Source organism: Cynocephalus volans, chromosome 16, assembly GCF_027409185.1.
Source record: "Cynocephalus volans isolate mCynVol1 chromosome 16, mCynVol1.pri, whole genome shotgun sequence".
NCBI lineage: Eukaryota > Metazoa > Chordata > Mammalia > Dermoptera > Cynocephalidae > Cynocephalus > Cynocephalus volans.
The window spans coordinates 47,284,701-47,303,014 of record NC_084475.1 but is presented as its reverse complement, the minus strand read 5'-3'; positions in this window follow the sequence as shown (position 1 = coordinate 47,303,014).

Here is an 18,314-nt window from a genome sequence, read left to right as displayed (position 1 = left end):
AGTGTAGAGTTTCAGGCCCCACAACATATTTACTGAATCAGAAACTGCATTTTAATGAGATCCCGCAGAATATGTATGACATCGAAGTTTGAGATGCACTGATCTAAATGAAAATGGTATATAAAGTATGTGTGCTGGGGGTGTAGTAAGGGTAGGAGGCATTTAAAACTTAGGTTTTATTTATTTTAAAATCATCAATTGTATAAGTCTAATTTATCACCAAATATGATGGTCTTTACAAGAATATTTTTATTGTTGAAACCTTGACAGGCACTTCATATTATTAACTTCTAATAATTTAAACAGTCCAATAACATTAGTATATTTTGACATCCAAGATATCTTTCAGAAATTTATTCTCTCCTTAACCATTACAACATTTAATTAATCTGAATGCAATTCAAAAAACTGTGGATAGAACTACAAAGGAAGAAAGAGAGAAAGAAAGAAAAAAGGGGGTTATATTGATATAAGACAAAATAGATTTTAAGACAAAAATTGTTACAAGACAAAAAAAGAACATTATATAAAAATAAAAGAACTAATCCATCAAGAAGATATAACAATTTTAATATATATGCACACCTACTAACAGAGCCCCAGAAAACATGAAACAAAAAATGACAGAACTGAAGAAAGATGTAGACAGCTGCACAATAATAATAGCTGGGGACTTCAACACTCCACTGTCAATAATGAATAGAACAACCAGACAGAAGACCAAAAAGGAAATAGAAGACTTCACCAATGCTATAAACAAATAGACCCAACAGATGTATATAGAATACTCTACCCAACAAGAGAAGAATATACATTCTTCCCAAATGCACATAGAATGTTATTCAGGATAGACTTGTGTTAGGACAAAAAACAAGTCTTAATAAATTTTAAAGGATTGAAGTTGATGTCAAGGTCAAGGGTTCAGATCTCTGTGCCAGCCAGCCACCAAAAAAAAACAAAAAAGAAAGAAAAAGAAATTGAAATTATACAAAGCATCTTCTCTTTCTCTGATAATAATGGAATAAAATTAGAAATCAATAACAGAAGAAAATCTGGAAAACTCAGAAATAACACACTTTCAAAGAAGAAAGTACAAGGTAAATTAGGAAATACATTGAGACAAATGTGAATTAAAACACAACATAAAACTTATGAGATGTAGAAAAAACAATGGTCACAGGGAAATTTATAGTGGTAAATGCCTACATTAAAAAAGATCTGAAGTCAATAACCTAATATTCCACCTTAAGAAACAAGTGCAAGCATTGATGAGTATGTGGAGAAATTGGAGCCTTCATACACTGCTAAAGGGAATGTAAACTGGTGTAGACACTGTGGAATCAGCGTGGCAGTTCTTCAAAAAGTTAAACATAGAATTTCCACATGACCCAGCAATTCTACTCCTAAGGTATATATCCAAGAGGCTTAAAAACATATATTCCCACAAAAAGTTGTACACAAATATCCACAGCAGCATTATTCATAATAGCCCAAAAGTGGAAACAACCCAAATGCCTGTCAACTAATAAAGGGATAAACAAATATAAATATGGATATAAATATGATATAACTATACAGTGAATTCTCTCATAAAAAGGGATGAAGTATTGACACTGCTACAACACAGATGAACTTTGAAAACTTTATTGTATCATTTCATTTATATGAAATGTACAGAATTCATACAGACAGAAAGTATAGCAGTGCTTCCCAGAGGATGGGAGTGGAGGGAATTGGGAGCTATAAAGTTTCATTTTGGAAGTAATAGAAATATTCTTGAATTAAGAAAGTCATGATTGTTGCATAACACCATTAATGTGCTTTTAAAAACCCACTGAACTGTATACTTTGGAATATTTAAAATTCTGAATTTCATGTCAATAAAAAAAGTGAAAAACAAAGGTTAAAAAATAAAAATAAAACAGGAAAACAATATATAATCTAATACTGGAAATATAATAAGTGCTACATACATACATGTCGAATGAGTAAGTAAAACCGTAAAGCTCACCATGGGGGAGCTTCCTATATGTAAAAGTTGCTACATTTGATACTACCACAGAAATCCCCGATTTGTCTTCTCTTTGTGTGAAATCATTACATATTTTATTATGATAATAATAATGTTTTAAGAAGAAAGGAGGACAAAACACTAGATATACTTTAGGGTAAGCCATTCTGGTCTATTCCCAAGAAGGGAGAGAGGCGTTAGCTGTTTGAATTGTCTGGAGTAGTTTCCCTGTGCAAATGGCAGCCTTGAAAATAAAATTTCTCCTTGTTAGCTTCATATATACTCATGGTGATTTGAAGGTGTATCTTTTTCTTGTTTCACATTACAAGACCTTCTGAGCACATTCTGGTCTTGAAGTATATTACTCTATTTAAAGAAAGCCGTATGGACAAAGTTAGAGTGTACAAACATCACAGAGAGTAACAATGTTCATTATTGTACTGATAATATCCTGAACATATTTTATTGCTAGCTTTCTGCTTTGTGCTGCCTAGGGAGACTAGATGTAGTAGGACTACCGCTTCTCTGAGCTCGTGATAAACTAAATGTCTGTTCGAAGGATTCAACAAGTACTCTGGTAGTTAGCATGGGTAGTGTCAGAATTGAATTAAGTGGTAGGACACCTGTTGGTGTCCACAGAGAACTGGAGAACTGCTTGGTGTGAGGAAACCCCACACACATCTGCTGTCAGAAGTGTTGTGAGTATAAAGAAGAAAAAAGTTTCTTGTTTCAATACAGGTAAGTTCTAAGAGAGTGGTAGATGGTGGGAAGATTGGTCAGAGAGTGCAACATTAGAAAGATAACAGTTGAACTCCAGCCATAATAAGCTCTAGAATATGAGCATTTCAACAGAGAGAATAGCTAGTGAAAAAAAATCTTAAGCAGGCATAAGCCTGATATAATCAAAGAATAGTAAAAAGGCTAGTGTGGCTAGAACACAGTAGGCAAGTGTAAGAAATAAAGTTGGAGGGGTAGGCAGGGGATTAGGTCATGTACAGCCTTGAAGGAGATGGGAAGGAGGTCACATTTTATTTTTAGTGCAATGAGGAAGAGTCTCATGGTCTGACTAAAATGTTAAATTAATCACTCCGTTTTTTTTTTATTGAAACATAATTGATTATACATATTTGTGGGGTATGAAGTTGACTATCAATACTTATGCACAATGAGTGATGGTCAAATCAGCATAGTTAATACATGATCATTCTTTTTGTCCAATCAATTTCCCTCTCCCCTCTTTCCACTTCCAGTAACCACAATTCTGTTCTCCCCTTCTGATAGTTCAACATATTAATATGATTGTTCTTTCTTTCTTTCCTTCCTTCCTTCTTCCTCTTCCTTCCTTCCTGCTTTCCTTCCTTTCTTTCTCTCTTTTTTTCTTTCTCTCTTTCTTTCTTTTTTTTCCAGCACAACTTATTGAAGAGGCTGTCCTTTCCCCAGTGTATGTTCTTGGTGCCCTTGTCAAAGATCAGTTAGCTGTAAGTATGTGGGTTGAATTCTAGGTTCTCTCTTCTGTTCCATTTTTCCATGTGTCTATTTTTATGCCAGGTCCATGCTGTTTTGGTTGCTATAGCTTTGTAGTATAATTTGAAGTCAGGAAGTATATTGTCTCTGGCTTTATTTATTTATTTATTTTGCTCAGGATTGCTTTGTCTATTCAGAGTCTTCTGTTGTTCCATATGAATGTTAGGATTGTTTTTTCAATTTCTGTGAAGAAAGTCATTGGTATTATAATGGGCATTGCATTGAATCTGTAGATGACTTTGGGTAGTATGGACATTTTCACTATGCTGATGCTTTCAATCTATAACCATGGTATATCTTTGCATATTTTGGGGTCCTCTTTAATTTCTTTCAGTAGAGATTTGTAGTTCTCATTGTAGAGATCTTTTACCTCCTTGGTTAAATTTATTCCTAGAGTTTTTTTTTGGGGGGGGGGTATTTATTTCAAATGGGCTTGCTTTCTTGATTTCTTTTTCTGCTAGTTCATTGTTGGAGTATAAAAACATTACTAGTTTTTGTATATTGATTTTGTATCCTGAAACATTACTGAATTTGTTTATCAGCTCTTAATAGTTTTTTGGTAGGGTCTTTAGAGTTTTCTATATATAAGATCATGTCATCTGCAAACAAGGACAATTTGATTTCATCTTTTCTTATGTGGATTCCCTTTATTTCTTTCTCTCGTTTGATTGCTCTGGCAAGTACTTCAAACACTATGTTAAACAGGAGTGGTGAAAGTGGGTATCCTTGTCTTGTTTCCATTCTTAAAGGAAAAGCTGAAAGTTTTTCCTCATTCAGGGTGATGTTGATGGTGGGTGCGTTATATGTGGCTTTTATTGTGTTGAGATATTTTCCTTCTATACCTAATTTGTTGAGAGTCTTTATCATGAAGGGATGTTGAATTTTGTCAAATGCTTTTTTGGCATCTATTGAGATGATCATATTGTATTTGTCCTTGATTTTTTTGACATAGTATATCGCATTTACTGATTTGGGTATATTGAACCATCCTTGCATCCCTGGGATGAATCCCACTTGACCATGATATATAATCTTTTTGATGTGCTGTTGTATTCTGTATGCTAATATTTTGTTCAGGGTTTTTGCATCTATGTTCATCAAGGATATTGGCCTGTAGCTTTTTTCTTTTTTTGTTGTGTCTTTGTTTGACCTTGGTATCAAGGCGATACTGGCCTCATAGAATGAGTTTGGGAGAATGGTCTCTGTTTTAATTTTCTTGAATAGTTTGAAAAAAATTTGTATTTATTTATCCTTAAAGGTTTTCTAGAATTCAGTGAAACCATCCATTTCTGGGATTTTCTTTTTTGGAAGATTTCTGATTACTGCTTCAACTCTATTGCTTGTTATTGGTCTGTTCAGATTTTCTGTTTCTTCTTGGATAAGCCTTGGTAGTTTGTATGTGTCCAGAAATTTATCTGTTTCTCCAGGTTTTCAAATTTGTTGGTGGATAGTCAATCATAATAGTCTCTAATAATTCTTTGTATTTCTGTAGTATTGGTTGTGATGTCTCCTTTTTCATTTCTGATTTCTATTATTTGGGTCTTCTTGTTTCTTTTTTTAGTTAGTCTGGCTAACAGTTTGTCTACTTTGTTTATCTTCTCAAAAAAACAAGTTTTTGTTTCATTGATCTTTTCTGTTGTATTTTGGTCTCTATTTTATTTAGTTCTGCTCTGATTTTAATTATTTCTTTCCATCTGCTAATTTTGGGATTGGATTGTTCTTGTTCTCCCAGTTCTTTGAAGAGTAATGTTAGGTTGTATGAAGTCTTTCTATTCTTTTGATGTAAGCATTTATTGCAATAAACTTCCCTCTTGCTACTGCTTTTGCAGTGTTCCATAGGTTTTGGTATGATGTTTTGGTATTAGTTTTACAAAGAAATTTTTTGATTTCCTGTTTAATTTTTTCTTTGATCCATAGGTCATTCAGGAGCATGTTGGGTTTTTTTTCCATGTGTTTGTATGGTTTCCAAAGTTTTGCTTGTTATTGATTTCTAGTTTTAATCCATTGTGGTCTGTAAAGATATTTGAAATTACTTCAATTTTTAAAAAGTTATTGGGACTTGATTTGTGACCTAACATGTAGTCTATCTTGGTGAATGTTCCATATGCTGATGAGAAGAATGTATATTCTGTAGCTGTTGGATGAAATGTTCTGTAGATGTCTGCCAAGTCCAACCGGTCTAAAGTGTAGTTTAAATCCTGTGTTTCTCTTGATTTGTTGCCTAGATGATCTGTCCAATGCTGAGAAAGGGGTGTTCAGGTTCACAACTATCATTGTATTGGTATCTATCTCTCTCTTTAGGTCTAATAGTATTTGCTTTATATATCTGGCTTCTCCAATGTTGAGTGCATATATATTTATGATTGTTATGTCTTCTTTGTGGAAAGATCCCTTTATCATTATATAATGCCCTTCTTTGTCTCTTTTTATAGTTTTTGGTTTGAAGTCTATTTTATTCAACATAAGAATAGCTACAACTGCTCATTTTTAGTTTCCATTTTAGGGTATATCTTTTTCTATCCTTTCACAATTAGTCTGTGTGAGTCTTTACAAGTGAGGTGGGTTTCTTGTAAACAGCATATAGTTGGGTCTAGTTTTTTAATCCATTTGTCCAGTCTATATCCTTGGAGTGAAGAGTTCAATCCATTTATATTTAGGGTTGTTAGTGAAGGGTATTGTCTAACTCCTGCTGTTTAGTTGCTTTTGTATTGTTGTTTTAATAACTTTTGCTCCTTCCTTTCTCTTTTATTTGTCTTTGGTATTCATTGTTTTTTTGAGGTGGTATGATATAGTTTCTTTTTCTTTCTTATTTGCATATCAGCTCTACCAGTGGGATTTGCTCTTTCTTGTGTATTCATGATGGTGATTATCATTTTTTGAATTCCAGGTGCGGACTCCCTCAAAGATTTCCTGTAGCATTGGTCGTGTGGTGAAGAACTCCTGCAGTGTTTGTTTGTCTGGGAAATACACTATTTCTCCTTCGTTTCTGAAGAATAGCCTTGCTGTGTATAGTGTTCTTGGCTGGCAGGTTTTTTGATTGATTGTTTGTTTGTTTGCTTGTTTTAGTACTTTGCATATATTGTCCCATTCTCTTCTGGCATGTAGGGTTTCTTCTGAGAAGTCTGCTGTTATTCTGATGGGAATCCCTGTATAGGTGATTTGACACTTTTCTCTCACTGTTTTTAGGATTCTCTTTGTCTTGACTTTTGACAGTTTAACTACAATGTGTCTCAAACAGTACCCTCTTGGATTCAATATGTTTGGGGATCTTTGAGCCTCTTAGATCTGGAAGTCCATGCTCCACCAATACTTGGGAAGTTTTCAACTATTATTTCATTGAATAGGTTTTCAATGCCTTTTCCTTTCTCCTCCCCTTCCAGAACACCCATGATGCAGATGTTTGTATGCTTAAGGTTATATGATAGCTTCCCAGGATTTTCTTCATTTTTTAAATATTCTCTTTTCTTTTTTATTGTCTGCTTGGGTTATTTCAAGTATACTGTCTTAGAGATCAGAAATTCTTTTTTCTGCTTGCTTTAGCCTGCTGCTTAGTTGTAGTTTTTATTTCATTGAATGAACTCTTCAGTTCCAGGAGTTCTTCTGCATTCCTTTTTATTGTTTTGATCTCTTTGTAAATTTCTTCCTTCATGTCCTGGGTTGTTTTTCTCATTTCATTGTGTTGTCTAGCTGAATCTTCTTGTACTGAGTTTTCTTAAGATTGTTGCTCAGAATTCTTTTTCAGACATTTCAATGGTTTCCTGTTGTTTGGGATCTGGTATTTGAGAATTATTGTATTCTTTTGGCGGTGTCATATTTTCTTGTTTTTTCATATTTCTAGTATCCCTACATTGATGTCTAGTCATCTGGTGGAGCAGTCACTACTCTTTTAGTGTGGCTTTTGATGAAAGAGACTCCCACCTGTAGATTTGTTTTATATAGCCTGTTAGGTGGGGTATTTTAGCTTGGGTTCTGGGTAGACTCTATAGTCAGTAGTTCTGGGTAAACTCAGTTTTTCTGGGTTGACTCAGTAGTTTGAAGGGGTGCTGGCAGCTGTGGCTGTGGCTGAGGGCCCTTAGGGCCATGTAGCAAGGGTCACCAGTGGGTGTGACTGTGGCTTCGGGCAGCTGGGGCCGTGGCATGGGGCTCTCATGGCTGGCCCTATGGTGTAAGATTCTGGAGGCCGGGACCAGGTGGCATGGGGCCCAGCAGCTGGGGCTGTGTGGTGTGGGGCTCTGGCAGCCACACACAAGGCTCTAGAGGCCATGGCCATGCAGTGCAGGGCTCCAGCAGCTGGCATCACATGGCACAGGGCTTTGGCAGCTGTAGCTGGGGCCATGTAGTGGCTGGGGTTACGTACACATGGTTTGGGGCTCCAGCGGCTGCATATGCTATGCAGCAAAGTGTGCTGGTGGTTGTTGTGGGGAGTGGGATGAACCTTTTGGGGTGAGAGGAGCTCGGCCCTGGGACTAGACAAGGTCACAGGCATTCATGGTGGTGGTAAGGGCAGGTCGGGGCATGATCGACAGGAGGGTTACCACTGGGAAGTCTTCACAGCCAAATATATTCCTTTCACTACAAGGGAGAATCCCTCCTGCATCAATCCTAGCTTTCCCTTCCTTGCTTCAGACTCCTTCTGCAGGAGGATCATGCACTGGGCACCTCTAGTCTGCCGTCTTGCCGAAAACCACTCTGGCTGTTATATAGAGAACAGACATTCATTACATTGCTGCAGTTTCTCAGAACCTGTGCCATGTGATACACAGATATTACTCACTTAATTTTACAAAAAAACTATAACTATTATTAATAATTGGTATTATTTTTCAGATGAGACACTGATGTTCAGGGAGGCTGTATAACTGTCAAATGTCATACAATTTAGGTACAGCAAACATATGATCCCTACCTCCTGATGTTCATGCCCTTGTAAAATCCCCTCCCCTTGAGTGTGGATCAGACCTGTGACTTGCTTCTAACCAATAAAATATGGCAAGAGTGACAGGATGTTGCTACCCTGACTATTAATGTTATATAAGATTCCATATTGCTATCAATCTCACTCTAGAGTCTACTTTTTGTTGCTGGCTTTGAAGAAGCAAGTCATCATGAATCCTATAACTACAAGGAACTGAATGCTGCCAACAACCACATGAGTGGGGACATGGACCCTTCCTAGTTGAGTCTCCAGATGATAACTCAGTCCTGGCTGACACCTTGATTACAACGTTGTGAGATGCTGAAACACAGAACCAACTAAGTTATATCTGAACTCCCGACCCCCAGAAACTGACATAATTAGTATGTGTTTAAGCCACTAAGTTTTTGTTAATTTGTTACACAGCTACAGAATACATGGGTTTCAAACCCAGGTCTGCCTGGCTTCCAAACCCTGTGCTCCTTTTCCTACGTCTGATTAGTTGAACTCATAGTTAAATGTCTTAACTGAGGAGCTGATGGAAATTACAGATTGTCAGAGTTTGAAGAAACTCACAGGCCATATAGTCCAGTTCCTCTATGACAAACAGATCCCCCTCTCCCAATAGAATGTCTAAGAAGGTTGGGATATTGAGCAGGGACTAGACAATGGCACAGGTGACTGCAACCTGAGTCCCATTTATATTTAGATGGCAATCAAAGACAAACATAACTAATATTTTTAAAGATTTCTTACAATTCTGAGGGATTCATTAATTATGATATTTAATCTCTGTTTTCCTAGAATTGTTAACAATAAAAATACTGATAAAATTTGAAAAGAAAATTTTGTGCTTGTTTCAGCGCCTTCAGGAGAGGAGCAGGGTGAGGGACCTTAGTCTTGCCCCACAAACAAACTATCTTCATTGGCTGCAAAAGTGAAAGAAAAGGGGATGACCAGCAGATGATGAAAAATTCAGCAGAATTTTTAAGACACCAGTTACCAATCTTGAAGTCCTTATATCAAAATTATAAAACAGTATGAAGTGTAATTATGAAACCTCAAAAGTGAACAAAAGTCTAATGCACAAATGTAGAAATGTTATCAATAGTTGCATAAACAATGCATTCCTGATTTTTTAGGACTGTCTTAAATTCTCATATTTTATTCACTGTCACCATTAGCACATCTGCACTTATCAAATCATATGTTCTAATATTTGACTCAAACCATATTGTATTGCAATTGTTTCATCATTTTAAAAATACTTACATGTAAAAAGGAGTTTATTGATCCATTAAAAGTCAAGAGGTATACAAATGTTCATTAACTAATGAATATATAAGCAAAATGGTATATCCACACAGTGGAATATTATTTGGTGATAAAAAGAAATGGAGCATTGATACCTGCTACATCACGGATAAACCTTGAAAGCATTATGCTAAGTGAAGGAAGCTATCCACAAAAAGTCCCCAAATACAAGTATTGTATGATTCCACCTACACAAAGTGTCCAAAATAGAAAAATCTCTAGAAACAGAAAATAGATTAGGTGGAGGTAAAGATGGTCATTAGAAGGTCCAGACTCATGTACTAGTAGCTTAGCAAAACCTGCAGGAAGAAGCCACCTTTTTCCCAGCAGCACCAGCAAATCTGGAGTGAAACTCTCATTGGCCCTGAATGGGTCACACGCCAGTTACTGAACCAATCACTGTAGTCTGGGGGAATGTGGTGCTCTGATTAGCCAATCCTGGATCACATACTCACCTCCTGTGTGGAGAAAGTAGTATTAATGCCTCTCAAACTACAAAAATGGAGCATGAGGGAGGGATGGCATTCCTAAGGAAGATTAAGGTGCTGTTATCACTAGAAGAGAGTACAGATGCTAGACAAGCAAAACCAGCAAATGACCACTTCACCAAACCCACGCAAGGCCAAACAGAGTCTCATCATGCAGAACCTCTTCCTGACTTTGTGTAGTTAAAACTTCATAATATGTGGACATTTTCCCAATACAATTCAAATCTGTAAACATTTATCTAACACCTATTAAAGTGCAATGGTTTGCTGTGCTAGGAAAGGTACAAAGATACAGAGCGAGAGACTGAGAAAGCAGAGTTGAGCAAGACTCAAACCTTGTCTTCAAGAGGTGCACAGCCTAATTCAATGGTTCTTGAGCTTTATGATACAAAAAATTCACCTGGGGGATCTTATTAAAGGTATATAGTCCTGGACCACAACCTAAGATGTTCTGATTTGGTGGGTATGGGGTTGGCTCTAGAAATGTGTGTCTTTAAATAAGCTCTGCAGGTGTTTGTGTCGCAGGGGGTCCAGGAGCTACTCTTCAGATTCTCTGATATGGTAGAGGGCATGCAAAAAGGAAGGTACAGAGCATCTGAGAGGTGCTTCAACAAGACCAGTGTGAATGCCTGGGGGGTGCAGAGAAAGTTCTGTCCTTGTTTAGCTTATATCATGTATTTTACACACATACGGTTTCCTAGAAAGGAAACTACAGCATTATGTCCAGAATTGTGAATGTTTCTGATTATCATGAGCCTGGGGATATTTGAGAGATGAGAAACTAAGAGTTGGCCTTTGTTCGTTTGCTTGCCATGATCCTATACATTTGTTCTCCTTTAATCCTATTGAGAATTTTTGGTGATACAAATGAGTTTACCCTTCAGAATTTGTCTTACCCTTCAGTACCATTTTAACTGAAAATATTTATTCTTCTATGTTTCTTTCAAATTGTTTCAATATATCTTTTGAACCTTTCAAAATAAGATGTAGATACAGTCCCTAAATATATTGTGAACTGCCTCTGCAGTCTTTTTATACTACGATTTCTGAGATTAGAGTTTCTATCATTTCAGGATGTCACAAATAAGTAAAATTTTTTAAAAAAATTTTAAAGGAGACCATTTGCAGTAGTTTAGAATATGGCCACAAATTCTTAGATATTCCCTTCAATCGTTGGGTACTAATTTTCCTTCTGTTGATTATGGGTTGGACTTATTGACTCACTTGTAATGTATAGGATATGGCAGAAGTGACGGCATGACTTCTAAGACTAGGTCACAAAAGGCATTGCAGCTTCCTGCTTGTTCTTTCTCTTGGATTGCTCACTGTAAAATAAGCTAGGTGTTATGCCATGAAAACACTCCAGTAGCACCATGGAGAGGCCAATGTGACAAGGAACTGAGGCCTCCAGCCAACATCCAAGTGAGTGAGCCATTTTAAAAGAGGATCATCCAGGCTCACTCAAGCCTTCAGGTGGCTGTAGCTCCAGCCAAAATTTTGACTGCAACCTTATAAGGCATACTGAGCCAGCACCACCCAGCTAAGCAGCTCTCAGATTCCTGACACACAGAAACTGTGTGAGATAGTAAATTTTTGTTGTTTGACTCTGCTAAGTTTTGGAGTAATTTGTTTCACAGCAGTAGATAATTAATACACAAATGACAAAAGGTGCTATTTTTTAACTTTAAAGGTTATTTTTTAAAACTACCATCTGTTATCATTGTATAAAATAAATTAAAATCTTTAATCTTTTTTGTACTATTTTAACATATACCAAGGTGCAGAGTGAAAACCCTCAGGTACCTATCTACCCAATTCAACAATTATTAACTCATGACCAATCTCATTTCATCTATACGCACATCCATCCACCCATATCCATCTTAAATTATTTTTAAGGAAATCTAGACATCAAATAATATCACCTGTAAACATTTCAGCATACATATTGATATATACATCTCTCTCTAAAAACTGAGGATCCCTTTTAAACGTAATCACAATACAATTATCATACCTAAAAAGATAACAATTCCTTCTTATTGTTGAATATCCAGTCAGCATTCAAAGGTTTTTAATTTTTTTTTTTTTTACAGTTTGTTTGAATCAGGATCAATTGCTTGATCTGTTTCATATGTCTCTCTCTTTTTATTTGATGTCTGGATTTCCTTAAAAATAATTTAAGATGGATATGGGTGGATGGATGTGCGTATAGATGAAATGAGATTGGTCATGAGTTAATAATTGGTGGCTGGCCAGTACAGGGTCAAACCCTGGACCATGTTATCAGCACAACCAGCTGAGTAACTAGCCAGCTCTCATATGTCTCTTTTAATTTAAAGTTTCCTCTCTCTCTCTCTCTCCCTCCTCTTGCAATTTCTTCACTAACTAGTTTGATTGTCTTGTAGAGTTTTCCATGATCTGGAATTTGTTGATTACACCCCTATAATGTCATTTGACATGTTCCTCTGTTTGCTGTATATATAATTGTATATAAATTGATTATTCGATCTAAAGCAGGATTTCTCAAAGTCAGCACTATTGATATTTGGGGGCATAATTCTTCATTGTGGGGAATTATCCCAGGCAGTGTAAGATTTTAGCAGCAACCCTGACCTCTACCACTAGAGGCTAGTAGCACCCCCCCTCCAATTGTGACTATCAAAGTGTCTCCAGACATTGCCAAATGGCTCCTGGGGTAAAATTGCTCCCAGTTGAAAGCCACTGATCTAGAGGATTCATAAGATTCAAGTTTCATTCTTTTTTTTTTTTTTTTTTGGCAGAAGGCATACTTCATAGGTGGGGTGCCTCTGTCATAATGTCTGGATGTCTCCTTTTGTGTGTTACCAGCCATTGATGATCATTGCTAGCTCCACTAATTATTAGAGGTAGCAAAGCAGTAATATTCTAATTCAATTGCTCCTTCTTCATTAGCTGAAATATTTCTATAAAAAGAAACTACCTGTCATTGACTATTTGGTTATCGAAGGTACAGTTCATTGAGCAAAGGCAAGACCTCTGTTCATTTTCCTTTATCTACCAGTTTTCAAAATAAAGAGTTCTGAAAAGGTGTTGTTTGGGGATTTGGGGATGTATGAGTCTTTATGAGCCTATGAATATAAACATATTTGACATGTTTTAATCCATTGCAGTTAGTATTTTTAGTAATGTTCAAATTATCCCCTCTCTCTAGAAGGACATTCCCCAACTTGGTTGCTAAGCCTTTTTACATAACTCCAGTATTCCCTGCTAACTTTCTTGCTTTTTTGGATGGCATGATGTTCCAGGTTCAAGTTGTGTATTTTCGGCCTCTAATCTGAAATCAGCCATTTTTCCAAGAAGTTCTGATTTTTTTTTTTTTTTTTAGTGGGAAGTGGTAATTAGAGACCACAATCTGGGCATTCTTTGCTACTTTGACCTCATTTCAAAGCTTTTTCAGTAGAGGGAGGTGGAAAGTACTTTCTCTTTATTTTTTAAAGATAAAATATACTATGAGTTCATAGTGGTATTTCAAATTCAAATTCAGGATTCAAGATACTGAGATTAACCTCACTGTTCTTACATTTGTATATCTTTTCTCCTATACCAAAAATCCAGGTTCCCAAAGACCACCACATAATTAATCATTTGTTTTATCCCATTAAAAACACAAAAAGTAGTCTCAGCATAACAATACTGACCCTGCCACCAACAATGTGATTACAGAAAATAGTTTGCAATTTTTTAGTCTTTAGGGTATAGTCCACAAGTGATATATCATGAAATTAATGTTTTAAAAGCACTTGAAATAGTCCTCTCTGTGTGGCTGTGTCATCTACTCAATGAAGAATTAGATTTATTTTTTTAATTTTGCTTCCAATTTTTAGGGATTTATTTTTAAAATTTTAACTTTGTTTCACAATTATATAAAATTTACAAAACAAATCATATTTATAAAACATAGCATATACAGAGAAATCTAGCTACTATCTCCATCCTTTCTATACTGTCCTTCCCTACCCCTACAGAGGACTGATTTATTTTTTTTAAGTTTTTGATTTAAACTTTCTTTTAAAATATAAGTATAAATCTAAATTTTATTCTCTTTCCCTTCAGCTTTCATAGACAAGCAGTATCAGACCACACACAATTATTTTCAAGATGCTTTTTCACTGACAAGTGTATCCTAGAAATCACTTTCTCTTCACAGCTTCCTTTGTTTGGATGGACCATATCTTATTCAACAGCCCACTACAAAATAGACATTTCCAGTGTTTTGCTATTACAACACTGCAGCAATTAATTGCTTAGCTCATTTACATTTTCCTATTTTTGCCAGTATAAACTTCAGGACATAGTTCTAGAAGTGGGATTGCTGGATCAAAGTGTAAATGTAATTTTGCTAGATATTGCCAAACTTCCTTTCATATGATTATTAGAGTCTTCAAGAGAAATAGAACCAATAGGATATATATAGGTATATAAAAGAAGAGACTTATCATAATTGGCTCATGAAATTATGGAGGCCAAAAAGTCTCACCACAAGCTGTCTACAAGCTGGAGAACCAGGAAAGCCAGTGGTGTCATTCAGCTCGTCTGAAGGCCTAAGACCCAGGGGCTCTGATCTCCAAAAGCAGGAGAATACGGACATCTCAGCTCCAGGAGGGAGAGATCGAATTCACCTTTTTGCTCTATTTGGGCCTTCAATGGATTGCCTGCCCACATGGTGAGTGCAATTTTCTTTACTCAGTCTACTAATTAAATGTAATCTCTTCTGGCAATACTCTCACAGACAAACCCAGAAATAATGTTGTATCTGTTACCTGGGCATCCATTATTAACCCAATCCAGTTGGTATAAAATTAACTATCACAATATGGGTCATATCATTTTGCATTCTCACCAGCAACGTATGAAAAGCGCCTGTTTCACCACAGTCTCACCAAAAAAGTATAGTGTTAAACTTTCATATTTTTGCCAATCTGACAGGTGATAAGCAGTATTTCTGTGTATTTTATTTTTAGTCGACCAAATTTTTTTCTCAAAAATAATAAGGCCATAATTTCAAAATAAAGTGCAATCTTTTGAATTGAATATAGTTGGATTTATGCAAACCTCACTAAATGTTCCTGTTCTTCTTTATACTGGGAAAGACTTGCTTATAGACTAGCTTTAGTCCACAGAATATAGAAACCATTGCACTGGTTAGTGCTTCCAAACCACACATATAAAGTAATAACATTTGTAAGCCACCTGGGGTAGCATAGCAAGGCTGCTCATGACCAAAGACAATAGGCTCAGGAATTTGACCACCTGAAGACTCTGCCCAGAACCCCAAGGATAAAGCTTTTAATATCTCCACACACCTAAAATCCATACCTGTTGCACAGCTCTGTATTAGAAAACTTACCCCATTAGTTTCCATCTCAGAAGTGTGCCTTTTCCTAGCCATAACTTTTGAGTTAGGCTCTATAGCCTACTTTCCTCTAAATGCAGTAATGTTGAAACTATTTAAGAGAACAAAGAACAAATTGTTTCCAAGCCCAATGATGCATTTCAAAAGTTTTATTCACATCTAAGTTTTTTCAAATTGTGTGCTATTTATTATATAAATCTTTTTTACTTGCCCATTATAATTAGGCATATGCATCTCACTGTCTACCTGATGGTTTTAGGTGTGACCATGCGGGCTGATGGTCCTCTTTCCCTTGGCCATGCTAACCAGCATTTTTCCAGTTAGTAGCTGCTCCATCAGCCTGGAGTGAGAACTGCTGTGATGCAGCAACCAGTCTACCATGGACATGCAGCCTGAGTGAAAAATAAACCTGGCTGATTTCAAGCTACTGACATATGGTGAATAACGTAGCCTGTCCTGACTAATAGCACAAAGAGTCTCTCATGTGACTCTGTATTATGGGAGGCTGAGCTTTTAATGCAGTTGAAGACACTGGAAAAGTGTTACCTTTGAAACCATACAGAGGTATCAAATTATTAATCTGTAACTGAAAGAATAACATTGATGGAGTTTGGATGTGTTGTCTCCTCCAAAACTCATGTGGAAATTTGATCCCCAATGTGGCAGTGTTGGAAACTGATTGAGTCATGGGGGCGGATCCCTCATGAATTGATTAATACTCTCCCTGGGGGAGGGGGGATTAATGAGTGAGTTCTCACCCTATTAGTTCCTGCGAGATCTCGTTGCTTAAAAAGACCCTGGCACCTTCTCCCTCTCTCTTGCTTTCTCTTTCTTGCTTCCGCTTGCCATGTGATCTGCTTGTACCCACCGGCTGCCTGCCACTTTGCACCATGAGTAGGAGTCTGAGGCCCGTGCCAGATGCAGCTGTCCCAGAATCATAAGCCAAATAAACCTCTGTTCTTTATAGATTACCCAGTCTCAGGTAATTCTGTTATAGCAACACAAAACGGACTAAAACAGAAAATTGGTACCGAGGAGTGGGGTGTTGCTAAACAGATACCTGAAAAAGTGGATGCAGCTTTAGTACTGGGTAATGGGCAAAAGGTGGAGGATTTTGGAGGACTTAGAAGAAGAGAAAAAGATGAGGGAAAGTTTGGAATGTCTTAGAGACTTATGCGGTGGTGAGCAGAATGCTGATAGAAATGTGGACAGGAAAGGCCAGGTGGATGATGAGGTCTCAGATAGGAATGAGGAACTTATTGCGAATTGGACAAAAGATCACCCTTCCTACATGATAGCAAGGAATTTGGCTGCATTGTGTCCATGCCCTTGGACTTTGTGGAAGGTGGGACTTAAGAGTTGTGATCCAGAACATTCGGCAGAAGAAATTTCTAAGCAGCAAAGCATTAAGGACACTGCATGGCTACTTCTAACAGCCTACTCTGAGTTATGGCAGCAAAGGCATGACATAGAGCCAGAATTTAAAAGGGAAGCAGAGCATACAGATTTGGAAAATTTGCAGCCTGGCTATGCTGTAAAGAAACGGAGAGCCGGTGAACAATGCAAGGGTGAAGCAGATAAACTGGTTGCTAAAGACATTATCTTGGTGGTGGGGTAGCCAGATGCTAATAGCAGAGAAAATGAGAGGAAAGCCCTGCAGGTGTTTCAGAAGTCTGGAAGGGTGCCCCACCCATCACAGACCCTGAGGCATTGAAGGACTGAGTTATCTTGGAGGACAGACCTGGGGTGCAGCTGCCCTCAGGAACCTGCTCCCTGTGCCCCAGCTGCTCCAGCTAGAGAGGCCCTAAGTGTGGTTCCTGCAGCAGCCCTGGAGAGTAGAGGCCCGAAACCTCAATGGCGTCCAAGTTGTGTTATGTCTGCAGGCCAGCAGGACATGAGAGCAGTGGAGGCATGGCAGCCTCCACCCAGATTCCAGAGGATGTATGGAAAAGCCTGGGGGCCCAGGCAGAGACCTGCCACAGAAGCGGAGCCACTGCAGAGGCCATCTACTAGAGCAATGCTGAGCAGAAAAATGGGTTTGGTGCCCCCACAGAAAGCCCCCACCAGGGAAATGTCTAGTAGAGTCAAGGCAGCGGAGCTGCTGCCAGGACCCCAGAACCTCAGGGCCACTGACAATGTGCAACGCAGGCCTGGAAAAGTTGCAGGCACCAGCAAAGCCCAATGGGCTGTGCCTGGCAGAGCTGTGGGAGTGAGGCTTCCTGATGCTTTGGGGGTCCAGATGCCCAATTGTGCCCAGGATGTAGGACTTGGAGACAAAGAAGATTATTTTGGAGCTTTAAGACATAACATCTGCCTTGCTGGGTTTTGGACTTGTCTGGGGCCTGTTTCTCCTTTCTTCTGGTCTATTCCTCTCTTTTGGAAGAGACCAGAACATGGGTCTAATAGACATTGGGAACGTGTACCCAATGTCTGTTCCACCATTGTATCTTGGCAGTAGATAAATTTGGTTTTGTTTTTCAGGTTCACAGCTGGAAGGACTTTTGCTTTCTGTCTCAGATGAGACTTTGGACTTTGCACTTTTAAGTTGATGCTGGAGCAAGCTAAGACTTTTGGGACTGTTGGGATTGAATGATTGTATTTTGTATGTGAGAGGGACATGAGTTTTGGGGAGCCAGGGGTGGAATGATGGAGTTGGGATGTGTTGTC